The sequence below is a fragment of the Sorex fumeus genome, unplaced genomic scaffold, assembly GCF_029834395.1.
Source record: "Sorex fumeus unplaced genomic scaffold, SorFum_2.1 ptg000014l, whole genome shotgun sequence".
Lineage (NCBI taxonomy): Eukaryota > Metazoa > Chordata > Mammalia > Eulipotyphla > Soricidae > Sorex > Sorex fumeus.
Window position 1 is genome coordinate 4,350,495 of NW_026606071.1, and position 14,946 is coordinate 4,365,440.

A 14,946-nucleotide genomic window follows, 5' to 3' on the forward strand; every position below is an offset into this window, starting at 1 on the left:
TGGTATCTTCAAAGATGTCACGCCACTGGCCGAGCAAGTGAAAACAGAGATAGACAAATGGGACTATCTTAAACTAAGAAGCTTGTGCACCTCAAAAGAAACAGTGACCAAAATAAAAGACAGCCTACAGAATGGGAAAGGATATTCACCAAGTACACATCCGACAAGGGGTTGATATCAAGGATATACAAGGTACTGGTTAAACTCCACAAGGAGAAATCACCCAACCCCATCAAAAAATGGGGTGAGGAAATGAACAGAAACTTTCGCAAAGAAGAAATTCGAATGGCAAAAAGACACATGAGAAAATGCTCTACATCATTAATCATCAGAGAGATGCAGATCAAAACCACAATGAGATATCATTTCACACCACAGAGACTGGCCCACATCCACAAGAACAAAAGCAACCAATGCTGGCGCGGATGTGGCGAGAAAGGTACCCTCCTTCACTGTTGGTGGGAATGCTGGCTGGTCTAACCCTTTTGGAAAACAGTATGGACGACTCTCAAAAAATTAGAATTCGATCTGCTATTTGATCCAGCTATAGCACTCCTGGGAATATATCCCAGAGAGGCAAAAAGGTATAGTCGAAGTGACATCTGCAATTGTTTGTTCATTGCAGCACTCTTTCTTCCTTTCTTCCCCTTTATTTTTCTTCCTTTCTTTCTTTTCTGTCTCAGCACTTTTTTTTCTTTTTGGGTCACACCCGGCAATGCACAGGGGTTACTCCTAGCTCTGCACTCAGGAATTACTCTTGGTGGTGCTCAGGGGATCATATAGGATGCTGGGAATCTAACCCAGGTCGGCCACATGCAAGGCAAACGCCCTACCTGCTGTGCTATTGCTTCAGCCCCTCAGCACTTTTTTAAGGTGCTACTAGAGGCCAGTGGAAATACGCTTATCACCTATATGCGTGCCCTGCATGGAGTTAAAATAGAAGAATGATTCTCTTCCTAAGCTCATCCTGAATTTCCTGTGAGATCTATAAGCTACTTAGAAAATGTCCACATTGTACTGAGACTGTCTGCTAGCTGTGTTGGTAAAATGAAACAAAAACAGCCTACATTAATTTTGAGTATTATTTTTACAATTTCCTTCCCTAGTAATTTCCCTATTCTCTTCCCCCCCCACCACACCCCCCATCTCCCAGATAAGCTTGCCATCTTTAGCCTAGGCTTTCAGGAGGGACTTTATCTCTGTTTATTGATCCTCTATGATATGCTAACAAGTTTCATTTGTGCAGTGTAGTGAAAAAAACTTTTTAAAAAAGCATTTAAAGTTGTTGGATAACGTTTATTCAATCTTTTCAAATAAATTTGCTCAAAATCTTTTCTCTACTTGTGTAGCTTCATTTTATTATTCATTTTATAGGTACTTTGCTCAGTCCTAATTTTCCATTTACATTTTTAAAAACAGTTCTTTTTTTTCTGCCTATCTGTTTTGCGCAAGTGATAAAATTAAAATCTACTAGAAATGATGGTTTTTATAGAAGGGACAAGTATCTTTAATTGTAGTCATTATAGCCTAAGCAAGTGCCACGATGTTTGACACAAAATAATTTCTTTTTTTTTCCCCTTTATTTTATTTTATTTTTTTTAAAGTTGTAGATTTACAATTTTTTGTGCTTTGGTTTCAATCATACAATGATCAGATACCCATCCCTCCACCAGTGCCCATCTTCCACCACCATGGATAATATCCCTCCCACCCCCATCCCCCCATCCCCCCTGTCTCTGTGGCAGGGCAATCTCCTGTGTTCTCTCTCTCCTTTTGGGTGTTGTGGTCTGCAAAAGAGGCATTGAGTGGCAAACATGTTCAGTCCATAGTCTACTTTCGACATGCATCTCCCCTCCTGGGAGGAACCTCCAAACATCCTTTATTAGGTGCTCCCTTCTCTATCTGAACTGCCCTTTCCTCTAGGATACCCGGCTGGCCTCTAAATTATGGAGTAATCCTCCTGGTGCTGATCTCAGCTATTCTTGGGTATTAATCTCATACTTTGTTACTTTATATCCCCCAGATGAATGCAATCTTTCTATGTCTATCCCTCTCTTTCTGACTCATTTCGCTTAGCATGATACTTTCCATATTGTACCACTTGTATGTAAATTTCATGACTTCATCTTTTCTAAGAGCTACATAGTACTCCATTGTGTAGATGTACCAAAGTTTCTTTAACCAGTCATCTGTTCTTGGGCATTCAGGTTTCTTCCAGTTTCTGGCTATTGTAAAGAGTGCTGCAATGAACAAACAAGTGCAGATGTCACTTCGACTATACATTTTTGCCTCTCTGGGATATATTCCCAGGAGTGGTATTGCTGGGTCAAATGGGAGCTCAATTTCTAATTTTTTGAGAATCGTCCATACTGTTTTCCAGAAGGGCTGAACCAGTGGACATTCCCACCAACAGTGAAGGAGTGTCCCTTTCTCGCCACATCCGTGCCAGCATCGGTTGCTTTGGTTCTTTTGAATGTGGGCCAGTCTCTGAGGCGTGAGATGGTATCTCATTGTGGTTTTGATCTGCATCTCCCTGATGATTAATGATGTAGAGCATTTTCTCATGTGCTTTTTTGCCATTCGGATTTCTTCTTTGAGAAAGTTTCTGTTCATTTCATTGCCCCATTTTTGGATGGGGTTGGATGTTTTCTTCTTGTGGAGTTAACCAGTATTTTGTATATCCTGGATATCAACCCTTTGTCAGATGTGTATTCGGTGAATATCCTTTCCCATTCTGTAGACTGTCTTTGTATTTTGGTCACTGTTTCTTTGGAGGTGCAGAAGCTTCTTAGTTTAAGATAGTCCCATTTATCTATCTCTGTTTTCACTTGCTCAGCCAGTGGCGTGGCATCTTTGAAGATACCATTAGCTTCAATGTCATGGAGGGTTTTGCCAACTTTATCTTCAATGTACCTTATGGTTTCTGGTCTGATGTTGAGGTCTTTAATCCATTTTGATCTTACTTTTGTACATGGTGTTAGGCAGAGTTCTGAGCCTATTTTTTTACATGTAGCCTTCCAGTGATGCCAACACAATTTATTAAAGAGGCTTTCCTTACTCCACTTCACATTACTTGCACCTTTATCAAAGATTAGATGATCATATGATTGAGGGGAGATGTCAGTGTATTCAACCCTGTTCCATGACACAAAATAATTTCTAAGAAATTTCTATTAAATATGTGAATAATCTACACACTGCACTTTGAAATTAAATTCTTGATTTACTGGTTTCTTCTTTCTTTAGTCTCTATTTGCAAGCTTTTAAGGTCAATTAATTTATTTTCCTGTAGATAGCTTCAGAACAAAGAATGGACCTGATGAATGTTTACTGAATGGCTGAATAATAGGATATGATTTAACTTTTTGTTTAATTTTTAAATTACTTTTCTCTCTTTCTTGCTAAGTTGTAGGTCACACAAGGACTCTGTGGTTGAGATTTGTACACTCAAGGTACACTCTTAGATGAATATATATAGATTTTTCTCTTTCTGTATAAATAATTTTTTTAAAAAAAGATGACATTATATGTATTTTATCATGTTCTTTACTAGAAATAAACTACAATTTAGGTACTACTAATGGATAACAGAACCTCATTAAATAGTAAAAATACTCCAAAATTGGAGCTTTATAATTGTGATAACCATACCATACTAATGGGACTTGAAGCAGTAATTAATATTACGCTTTTCAATTTGGTTTCCAGTGTAGAATTAAAGTAAGCTAGCAACTTGCTAAGAGATTCTTTGGGGAATGATGGAGATATCTTTGCTGACATGGTGGCTTTGATCAGTCTGACCAAACTCTGAAGTATGGTATAGCTAGAAAAAATGCATTTAAATTAGCCAGATGATATGAAAGGAGTGGAATACATAGTTTAGGAAAAGGATGCAATTAAATCAGATACTGAGGATAGAAAGGCCTGATGAAGCAAGAAGAGAATGAGATCGTATGGAGTTTTTACCCACAAAGAAAATAGCCACAGGTATAGCACGAAGCTGGTAAATTAGAGAAATTAGAGTTCAAGTTGAACTGCACTGGAGAACTTTGGGTACTTTCTTATTAATTTTAGTAAGAATGATGATTGTGTAACTGAAATACGTATTGACTCTATTTCTATGCTGGAAAGAAGTTGCATTAATCAGAGGCCAGAAATTTGAGAAAAGACAAGTTTTCTTTCCCTCCCTCCCTCCCTCCCTCCCTCCCTCCCTCCCTCCCTCCTTCCTTCCTTCCTTCCTTCCTTCCTTCCTTCCTTCCTTCCTTCCTTCCTTCCTCCCTTTCTCTTTCTTCTTTTCTCTTATGGATGCTCAGAGCTTACTCCTGGCTCTGTGCTTAAGGATGGCTCCTGGAGGGGTTTTGGAGATCATTTGCAGTACCAGGGTTAGAACATGGGCTGACCCCATGCAAGTCAAATGCCCTACCTGCTGAACTGTCACTGGCCCTCCTTAATTTTCCCATGTTCATTTTTGAAGTATTACCTCACTTGAATGCTTCGCTACTATGTACTACCTGTAGATAGTTTGCTCTCCAATGGCCCTATCTTGTATATATGCCATTTTTTCCTTCACCTAAAATGCATTCCTCCTGGAAGAGATATTCTTTGTCATTTTATCATTATCATTTTAAATAAAAAATTTAATATTGGATATACTTTTCAAATATCAGAGCTACAGTGAGACTTTTAAAACCTTCTCATTTGTGCATACTCTGTATACACACGCATGCACACACAAATATGTGTAGGCAACAAATCATAGAGAAAAATACATAAATATATGCCTCTCAGAGAGCCTGGCAAGCTACCGAGAGTATCCTGCCCACAAATATGTGTGTGTGTGTGAGACTCTCTCTGTATTTATTTAAGAGATATGTGATATACACTACTATGTATATGAAGTAATATACATTCTCTCATATATGTATAAAAGATACATATATATCACCGTATCACTGTCATCCTGTTGATCGTCAAATTACTCGAGCAGGCACCAGTAATGTCTCTATTCCTCCCAACTCTGAGATTTTAGTAGCCTCTTCTTACTCGTCTTTTCCCAAGGATTGGGGATTCTATCAGGATCAGGGGAATGAGACCTGTTGTTGTTACTGTATTTGGCTTATCAAATATGCCACGGGGAGCTTGCCAAACTCTGCCCGAGTGGGCGGAATACTTTCCGTAGCTTGCCGGGCTCTCTGAGAGGCATATATTCATGTATTTTTCTCTATGATTTGTTGCCTACTGTCTGAACCCCATCAGATATGGTGTAGTAATTGTGGAAAATGGGTAGAAAATGTTTTATAATGTGTCGCGCAGCCCCAAAGTGCCGCGCGGTTCGTAAAGCGGCCTGGAGTGTGGCAGTAGTTGGGTAGTGGAGGTTGGCTGCCAGGGTTGGGTCCTCTGGGGTGGGGAGGGCTCTCACACACCCCACAGCCTGGCGCGGAATCTGGTGGCATGGTACTGGGAGCCTCATTTTATATTCCCGTCTGGGAGTACATATATATATACATATACCAATATATATTCTATTTTTTGTATGTAGAATGAGATATGAGGTAGAATAGACTCTTTATTCTTAACTTCTTTAGGTTAATAAATATTGACTTTGCTTAAATTTTTATTTTTGTATTTTGATTTTTGGGAGCTACACCTGGCCATGCTCAAGGCTCATTCTTTGCTCTGTGCTCAGGGTTCACTCTTGGTGGGGCTTGGGGGACCATATGTATTGCTAGGAATCAAATTCAGGTCAGATGCATGCAAGGCAAGCTCTCTTACCCACTGTGCTATTGATCTGGCACATGAATTTCTTAATTTTTTGGAGTTAATTACTATCCTAGAAGTTTTTATTATTTTTTTAAGTGTTATTGGAATGAAAAGAGGTCTATTTTCTTTCCTGGAGAAATAAGGATTCAGTCCAAGGGAAAGTATTCTTGTTTGATATATTAATCTGAGGCACTGCAAAGATTTGTGTATGTAAAATAAATGTTAGAGTAGTTATGAAAACAGGCAAAATGCTCTGGGGTGTATGGTTTTATGGAATAGAGCAATCCAGAAGGAACAGCAGAGGGAGGCTAAACTATTCCGAATTTTATGCATGTGGTAAAATTTGTTTATAGTGAGCCACACCAGGCTGGAGAGATAGCACAATGGTAGGGCATTTGCCTTGCAGCAGCCGACCTGGCCGAACCGGGTTCAATTCCTCCGCCCCTCTCGAGAGCCCAGCAAGCTACTGAGAGTATCTCTCCTGCACGGCAAAGCCTGGCAAGCTACCCGTGACATATTTGATATGCCAAACACAGTAACAACAAATCTCACAATGGAGACGTTACTGGGCTTGAGCAAATTGATGAACAACGGGAGGACAGTGCTATAGTGCTTCCGTGTTGCGAGATCACACCTGCAGTGAGCCACACCAATCATTATAACATGTAATATAACCTAGATTTTATGGGAAGAAAGTTTTATCTTACTTTGTAAATATGGTGTGCTTAAAATTATGCTTTGTTAGCTTACATTTCATGCTATATTTTACTCAGTAAAATTTATTGTTTAAAAATGTTCCTGTGTGACTCAAACAATAGGACAGTGAATAGGGCTTTTGCCTTGCATGCAGCTGACCTAGATTTGATACCTGACATCCCCTATGTTTTCCTGAGTACCACCAGGAGTAATTCCTGAACACATAACCAGAGTAACCCCTGAGCATTGCCAGGTGGGGCCCAAAGCAAACAAAAGTCTCTGAGATACTTTTTTGCTCAGCAAACTCTATCCTTGTAATCTAGCTTGGAAAAGACATTTAGGGAAATTGAACAGCTTCACAGATTTTCCATGTTTGAATAGTTATTAAATGAGCAAAAGCAAAAATAATACACAAACAAAAAAATCAAAGTGAATCAGAAACACTTGAAGAATAACCTTGACTCTTCCTGATCTCATTCAGTATGAGCTTTAGGGTTTATTTATCTCTTCACTAAAATTCTGTAGTTTAAGATTTTATACCACAATAAATAAAAATTATTTAATTTAAGGTTAGAATTCATGATTCTATTAGCTAAACATATAAAAATTTGAATCTTAAAGTTATAAAAATGTAAAGATAAGAAAAGAACATCATAGGAAGGTCAGAAGTAAAAAAATTATTATCATTGATGTACAGTTGGTCTGAGTTAGCACCAGCAGTCACATTGTTATCATTATTAATATGGCTATCAATTATAATTATCCCCATTTAATAAGAAAAACCCGAAGTCCCCCAAAGTGATAGATATTTAATACTTATAGTTAATTAAGGGAAAATGCAGCTTGGATTTGTGTCTCATTTCAAAGCTCTATTATTTCTGAGACATCATGCTGACTCCCAGAGGCAATATTTAAGTGGAGAAAATATTGTTTCTCATTCCCTTGATAGAATGAGGGTGACTATTGTATAATAAGTAACAAAAGCCAAGGCAAATATAAGAAAATTTTTTCCTTTTCTTTTTGTGTTTTGTCAGCTGATGTAAAATTTTGATGTTAAAACTAAAAAACTTAAGTTGTCATGAAGTAGAGAACTCCTCAGCAGAGAACCAAATGTTCTTCAAGAGAATCTTTTTTATTTATTTTTCTCTGACAGGGTCCACTAACTGAAATGTGGTCTTCATTTCTTCCTGGTATTTACTTTTTTCTTTCTTTCTTTTTTTGGCTTGCCAAGCTAATGGAGTGAAGCTAAAAGAGCAAAACAAAAATAAAAGCAAACATTGCAGTCCAACCTGCTAAACTAAAAAATAATTGCTATTTTAAAAGCTGTGAATAATAGAGATCATGAAGGCTTGAACTGATCTTTCATTTAAAGTTTACTTTCAACTTATCTTTTACATAAAGGTTATATCTGGACGACACTCCTATGCACCTCAGTTAAATAAATGCACAGGAAGTGTCAACCATTGTTTTTAGGTAAAGTTTGATGTGACTTGAATACCTTTATATTTTAGCTTGAAAAGCTAATAGTTCTGATAATATAATTTGTTGAGTGTACATTTTAGTCACAATCACAATTCTTATGAGTTGTTGTTTGTTCAGGGAAATGTTTTCTTTTTTGTTTTTCTTTTGGTATGGTCTTAATTTTTTTCTGTATGTGTATAGTTATAAGTTATTTTTGATAACTTAAAAAGAAAGGCAGGCTAAAATTGTTCTTAGCCAATATAACCGGAATTTCTTTATAAAATGCTGATAAAACAAATATTTTGCAGTATGAGTAAACAGATTATATTTCCCTTCTATTCTGCTTCTGTAAATTTCTTAGATAAAGCACTTAAAATGCACTGTGAAATACACACTGTGGCTGGCTGAAATATGGGATATAGATAAGCCACTCTACTGGTTCGACAACACATTAAGAAATAAACAGAAAAGTGGTTATGTAATAAACTACATAGAACTAAGGATGATAGAATTTCTCAGAGCAGCTGGTAACAAGGTGTCTTTCCAAACATGGAAATTTTATATCACAGTCTTTCCATTTAATTTTCCTATTCCAAGTACATTGTAAGTGTCCAGTAAGTAGCTGTTGGTAATACCTTCTTCTAGATACAGAACAATAATTAGCTTTGGTCCAGAGTTTGGTCTTATATAGGCTTTTAAATTTATTTATTTATTTATTTGATTTTTTTAAAATGTAGGAGAACTGCTATTTATTCAGCTATTAATCAAGTTAACTAATCAAACTGACATAAATCTACATTGCTTAGTCATACAGTGATCCAACAGCCATGGTCTCATCAGTATACATTTTCCACCAACAATGTCCCCACCATCCCCCACAACCCACCCTCTACCCCCAGCCTATTTTTGTGCATTATGGTTTGCAATACAGGTAATAAGAGGTCATGGTGTTTGTTCAGGGCATTCAGTTTTTTTATTGGAATGGTAAGGCTAGAGTACCTTTTTAACTGGATGGTGGCTTTGGGGTGTGGGCATGACTGCCGAAACTTCTGGAAGTACATGGAGGTGGGGGGAGGTAGCCCATCCGACCCTGAGAAAGCCTGGAGATTTTTGTCACGATTATGATCACGACCATCCTGTTGTTCATCGACTGCCTCGAGCAGGCCCCAGTAACGTCTCCTTCGTCCTAGCGCTGAGATTTAAAAAAATTTTTTTTTGTCACAATGCCTGAATAGCCAAATTTTCAGATTATGTCTTGGTGAGGTTCATCAAGAGATGGTGGAGTCAGGCTGGGCGCATGGCAGTGCTTTTAAATTGTGGAAGCAAGTAGCTGCCGGGACCTCTGCTTGGGTAGGCACCAGGCTAATCAACTCCCCTCCAATTTACTCAGGTCTGTTCAGCTTTGCAAGGGTCAGAAATTAACTGCTGCTTTTGATCTCTTTTGAGATTTATTTATGGGTCTTTGTAGCAATAGATCTTTTAATTTAGACTCAGATACTGCACTGTTGGCTGACCACATGTCCTATTAGAGGACACTGTGTTGCTCCATCAACCCAGATTACAGATTATTGTCTATTTTAATTGTGACTCACATGTGAAATAGAATTTACACAGACTTGTCTCAAAAGTCAACAGGTATAACATCAAGCTTTGAGAGAAGCCAAGCAATCAATCTGAACTGACCTTGATACTTCGTGATATATTTAGAACAATGTATATCTGTTGAAATTATCTCTGTATTATTTAAAACCAAATTATCTCTGTGTACAGATGTTGGATTTTGATGTTTTGATGTAAATTTCCCATTAAATAAGAGGTAAATCCATGTTTATGACTTGAGTTTTTTGCGGGTATGACCACTATAAATTTTCTGTGAAGTGACCCTCTTTGTACGAAATAAGAATGGAAAAAGAACACTTATATATATAGTTTCTATTTTGTCAGTTAAGTTATTGTGCCTAGAATTGGTATTGTGGGTGTGTTTATATTGTGTCTACTCTCCTGACTGAACTTGGGCTTGCTACATGAAAGGAGGGTCTAAAATCTATTTTATCTTTTTTTACTTACCCTTTTTTTCTTAATTTTTAAATTTTTAATTGAATCACTGTGAGGTATACATTTACAAAGTTGTTCATGATTGAGTTTCAGTCAATGTTCCAACACCTGCCTCTTCACTAGTGCACATTTCTTGCCACAAGTGTCTCCAGTTTCTCTCCTTCATGACTCCCCGACCCTGAGGCCACAACCTGCCTCTATGGTAGACATCTTTCTTTCTTTCTTTCTTTCTTTCTTTCTTTCTTTCTTTCTTTCTTTCTTCCTTCCTTCCTTCCTTCCTTCCTTCCTTCCTTCCTTCCTTCCTTCCTTTCTTATTCTCTCTTTCTTTTCTTCTTCTTCTTCTTCTTCTTCTTCTTCTTCTTCTTCTTCTTCTTCTTCTTCTTTTCCTTCTTCTTCTTCTTCTTCTTCTTCTTCTTCTTCTTCTTCTTCTTCTTCTTCTTCTTCTTCTTCTTCTTCTTCTTCTTCTTCTTCTTCGTCATCGTCATTGTCATCTCCTCCTCCTCCTCCATACAGATATTGAAAGGTTTTCACATATATCCCTTTACCTACTTTCAACACTCATATCTTGTCCAGAATATTCATTTCCAACTAATAATAGTTCCATATGACACCTATTATTGTCATAATGGTATCTTCCTTTTCTGCACCGCACAGACACGTGGCATCTTCCACCTGTTGACCAGTCCTCATAGCCCCTCTTTTCCCTGGATGTGGATATTAGTCTCATACTATTAGTCTCATCAAAAAATGGGGAGAAGAAATGAACAGAAACTTTTTCAAATGGCCAGAAATGAACTTTTTCAAATGAACAGAAAGAAATTCAAATGGCCAAAGACACATAAAAATGCTTACATCACTAATCATCAGGATGATACAAATCAAAACAACAAGAAGATATCATCTCATACCACAGAGACAGGCACAAATTCAAAAGAACAAGAACTGCCAGTGCTGGTGTGGATGTGGGGAGAAATAAACGTTCATTCAATTCTGGTGGCAATACTGACTAGTTTAACTTTTTGGAAAACAATATGGATTTTCCTCAAAAAACTAGAAATTGAGTTCCCATATGACCCAGCAATACCTTATGGGAATATACCGTGGGGACCCCAAAACACAGAGCAAAAACACTATCTACATACTTATGTTCTTTGAAGCACTATTTTCAATAGCCAGGATCTGGAAACAACCTGAGGCCCAAGAACAAACAATGGATAAAGAAACTCTGGTGCATCTGCACAATGAAATACTATGAAATCATGAAATGAAATGAAATCATAAAACTTGCCTTTAAATAGATGGACATGAAGAATATTATGCAGAATGAAATGAGTCAGAAGGAGAGGGACAGATATAGAATAATTGTATTCATTTGTGGGATAAAAAGATACAGAATGTGTTCACCAACACAAAAAGTGTCTTTGTGCCTCTCAACAGACATTGCTTTTATAGTTCCACTCTACTGATTTTTTTCAGCCACATGTTAATTTTACTTGTAATAACAATATTGTGTAGGCAGAGATTGCCTTTTTATTGTAAACCATGGTGCAAAAGCTTATATTAAAAAAATTGCCTCTTGTAGAAGTAGACTGGTTGGTGGGAGCAAATGAGGTTGTGGGGAGGACAGGTATTGGTGGAAGGAAGTGGACACTGGTGAAGGGATCAGTGTTGAAACATTATATGCCTGAAAACCAATCACGAATAACTTTTTAGTTTCATGGTGAATAAATGAAAAACTTAAAAAAATGAATTAAAATTTTTTTTAATATATATTTTTTATTTGTTGAATCACCATGAGAACAGTAACAAAGCCTTTCAGTTCAAATCTCAGTTGGTCATGCAATGATCAAACACCTGTCCCTTCACCAGTGCACATTTTTCATCACCAAAAACTCCAGTATACCCCCCCTCCCACCCACCCCCCACCTGTGTGCCAGATTTTCACTTTACTCTCTCTCTCTCTCTCTCTCTGTTGATCACTTTCAATATTACGACAAAAGACCCACCATTGTTATTTGGAATTTTACCCAACATTCAGATCTGCCACAAAGACATCATTAGAAAATTTGTTTCCTAATGTTGATTATGAAGAGCATATGATGATGTGTGGCCACAGTAGAGGCCATGTAAATTTGGATTTCTAATATTTTAGTAATAAACCTAGAGAGATTACTGCCAGAAGCCCCTGGGTTCTGAGATTGCTATGTGTGCCTCTGGATTCATGGTCAGTCAGAGGCCGGAGAAGGCGTTTGAGGGTGGCAACCTGTAGCATTGTCATGGCGGGGAGCAGGGCCAATTCCACCCCACATCCCATGAAGCCCCACATGCCTCGTCAATGCAATCACATACCTGGCTGTTCATTAGGCTCTAAAAGATGCAGGCCACCATGTTGCTGCCGCAGAGGGGGACAGGCGGAGGGACAGACACTCTTCCCCTCCAGGGCAGCATAGCACCATAGTTAAATACACAGTCCAGATGTATTTCGGTTGGGCATTATCTTTTGCTCAGATTTTCCCACCACCATTAAAGTCTGATTTTCAGGGATGATTGCTGGATGATTAACTTTCAATTGATCACTTTGCATATCAGGAAATGTCACAAAATTGGCCTGGTACCCGCATGCCAGAGCCATGCTTGTAGAAGCTCATGGTCACCGGGATTCCATCTGGAGAAGGTGGGGAGACAGCACCAACCCCATCTGTGACCTCCCGGTGATATCAGCTCTGCTGGGGCCCGGAGAATTCTCCGGGAGCTGTGGGGCCCTCTAGCCAGTTTTCTTCTTTGCTGCTGTGTGCTGTAAGATGGCGCTGGGGGGTGAGTTGTGGGTGTGACTTCTGGAATCAGAGAATTCTAAAATTCTCTGGGAGAATTCTAAAATTGCCTGGGAGAATTTTAAAATTTTATAAAACATCTTGCGCATTCTCCTGAAATGATTTATAATTTCACACTATCGTTGGCAGCCTTTTTTTAACATATTATTTTACATCCTCATCAAAGGTTGTGTACTTTATAAAACTTTTAGTTATTCATTAACACAGCTGGTATCTCATTTTAGTTTTGAACAAAGTGGAACATGGGAGTTCAATGCTGAGCTCACTGAATATACTCAAAACTGTTTTCCGTAGGGGTCGGACCAGACAACATTCCTATCAGCAGTGGATGAAAGTTTCTTCCCCACCACATCCCCGCCAACAGAGACTGTTTTCAGCATTTTTTATAAGTGCCGTTTTCACTGGTGTAAGATAGTATCTCATTGTTGTCTTGATTTGGTTTTCCCAAATCATAAATGATGACGAACTTTTTTTCATGTGCCTTTGGCCATGTGTTGGTCTTCCTCAAAGAAATATCTGTTCATTTCTTCTCCCCATTTCCTGACAAGGTTTTTAGATTTTTGTTGTGGTAGTGTTGTTGTAAATCTCTGTGAGTACTTTCTGAGTTCCTGTATATCTACCCTTTATCTGACATGTTGATTGAAAATATTTTCTCCCACACCATTAGCTGTTGTTTAGTTTTAGCCCACGTTTCTTTTGTCATACAAAAACTTTTAATTTATTTAATTTTGATTTTGTAGACTTTGCCAGTGGCATCATATCATTGAAGAATCCTTTGAGGTTTAAAACTTTGAAGAATCTTAAGCAATATTTCTATCATCATGTTTCAGATAAATGTTTGCTTTTCTACTTGAATTCAGATATAATTTGTTTAATGTCTTTGATAGGTTTTCCATTGTTGATACTAGATTTTAATCTTTTAATAAGTTCAAAACATTGGCTCAGCTATCTAGTCTATTAAAAAAACCCTTAGGAAAAAATATTCTCAAGACAGCACTAATAAAATCTTACAGTGTTTCGGAGAACTTTAATAAGATTAATTCAAGTAAAGTCAGTTGTACTAATGAACACATGAAAATGTAACTTTTGGAGGACCTGACTGCAACTCTTAACTATTATAGCCTTGAAGATCAGCTAAGTGGGTGATCAATTAAATATTCAGGATCGTATTTAAGCAGAAAGAGTAAGCTAAATTTGAAGTAGTCATTAACAAGCTTCATTTATTTTTAGTTTTTACAGAATAAGTTTAATACTTGATCATCGTATTTATTGTATATCCAATCATCTCCAGATAACTATCTCAAAAACTCTCTGTATTCTATTACTGTCCATTTATTTGATCTCTTGAATCATACTGAATATGTTTTCTACTTTTTATTGATATTTTATTCTCTTCTTTACCTTTATTTCTGTCTAGCATCTATAGTAAATATTTTTAAAGAATTAATCAACTAATTATCAATGTACTTAAAAAAGAAAGACCACTCAACTAGTTAATGTACTTAGGGGAAGCAATCAATGAAACAAATAATCAGCAATTTCTAGCAACGATGACTTTCACTAATACAAAAGATTATTTCATAAGGCTCATGGCCCATTCTATTCATCCCAATGAAAAGTTCTAAACCTGATACTGACTGTGAATAAATCACTTGGTCACTTGATATTCCGTTACTCATCGATTTCCTTAAGTGGGCGCCTGTAACATCTCCATTCGTCCCTGGTGCTAGTGTAGCCCAATGGCATCTGCTCAATCTAGGAACACGAAGAGCCTCAAACCGATCGATCAGGGACTTGACGAAAAAGTCTGGCCATCTCATATGAACAAATAAGATTTAAAAAATTAATTTTTTCCCTTCTGGTTAAACTTGAGCATTCCATTGCCAAGTCATGTTTATTTGCCTTTTCCCAGCTACTTACATGAAAAAAAGACTAAATCATTTTCAAAGGTCAGGTGGAGAGAACATAATTGCTTTTGTCCATGGAAACAAGAATTGGCTTTATCTTCTTTTTTTTTTTTAAAAAAATTTTTATTAGTGAAACACCATGAGGTACAGTTGTAGACTTACAAATATTTGTGCTTGGGTTTCAGTTATACAATGATCAAGTACCCATCCCTCCACTAGTGCCCATTCTCCACCAC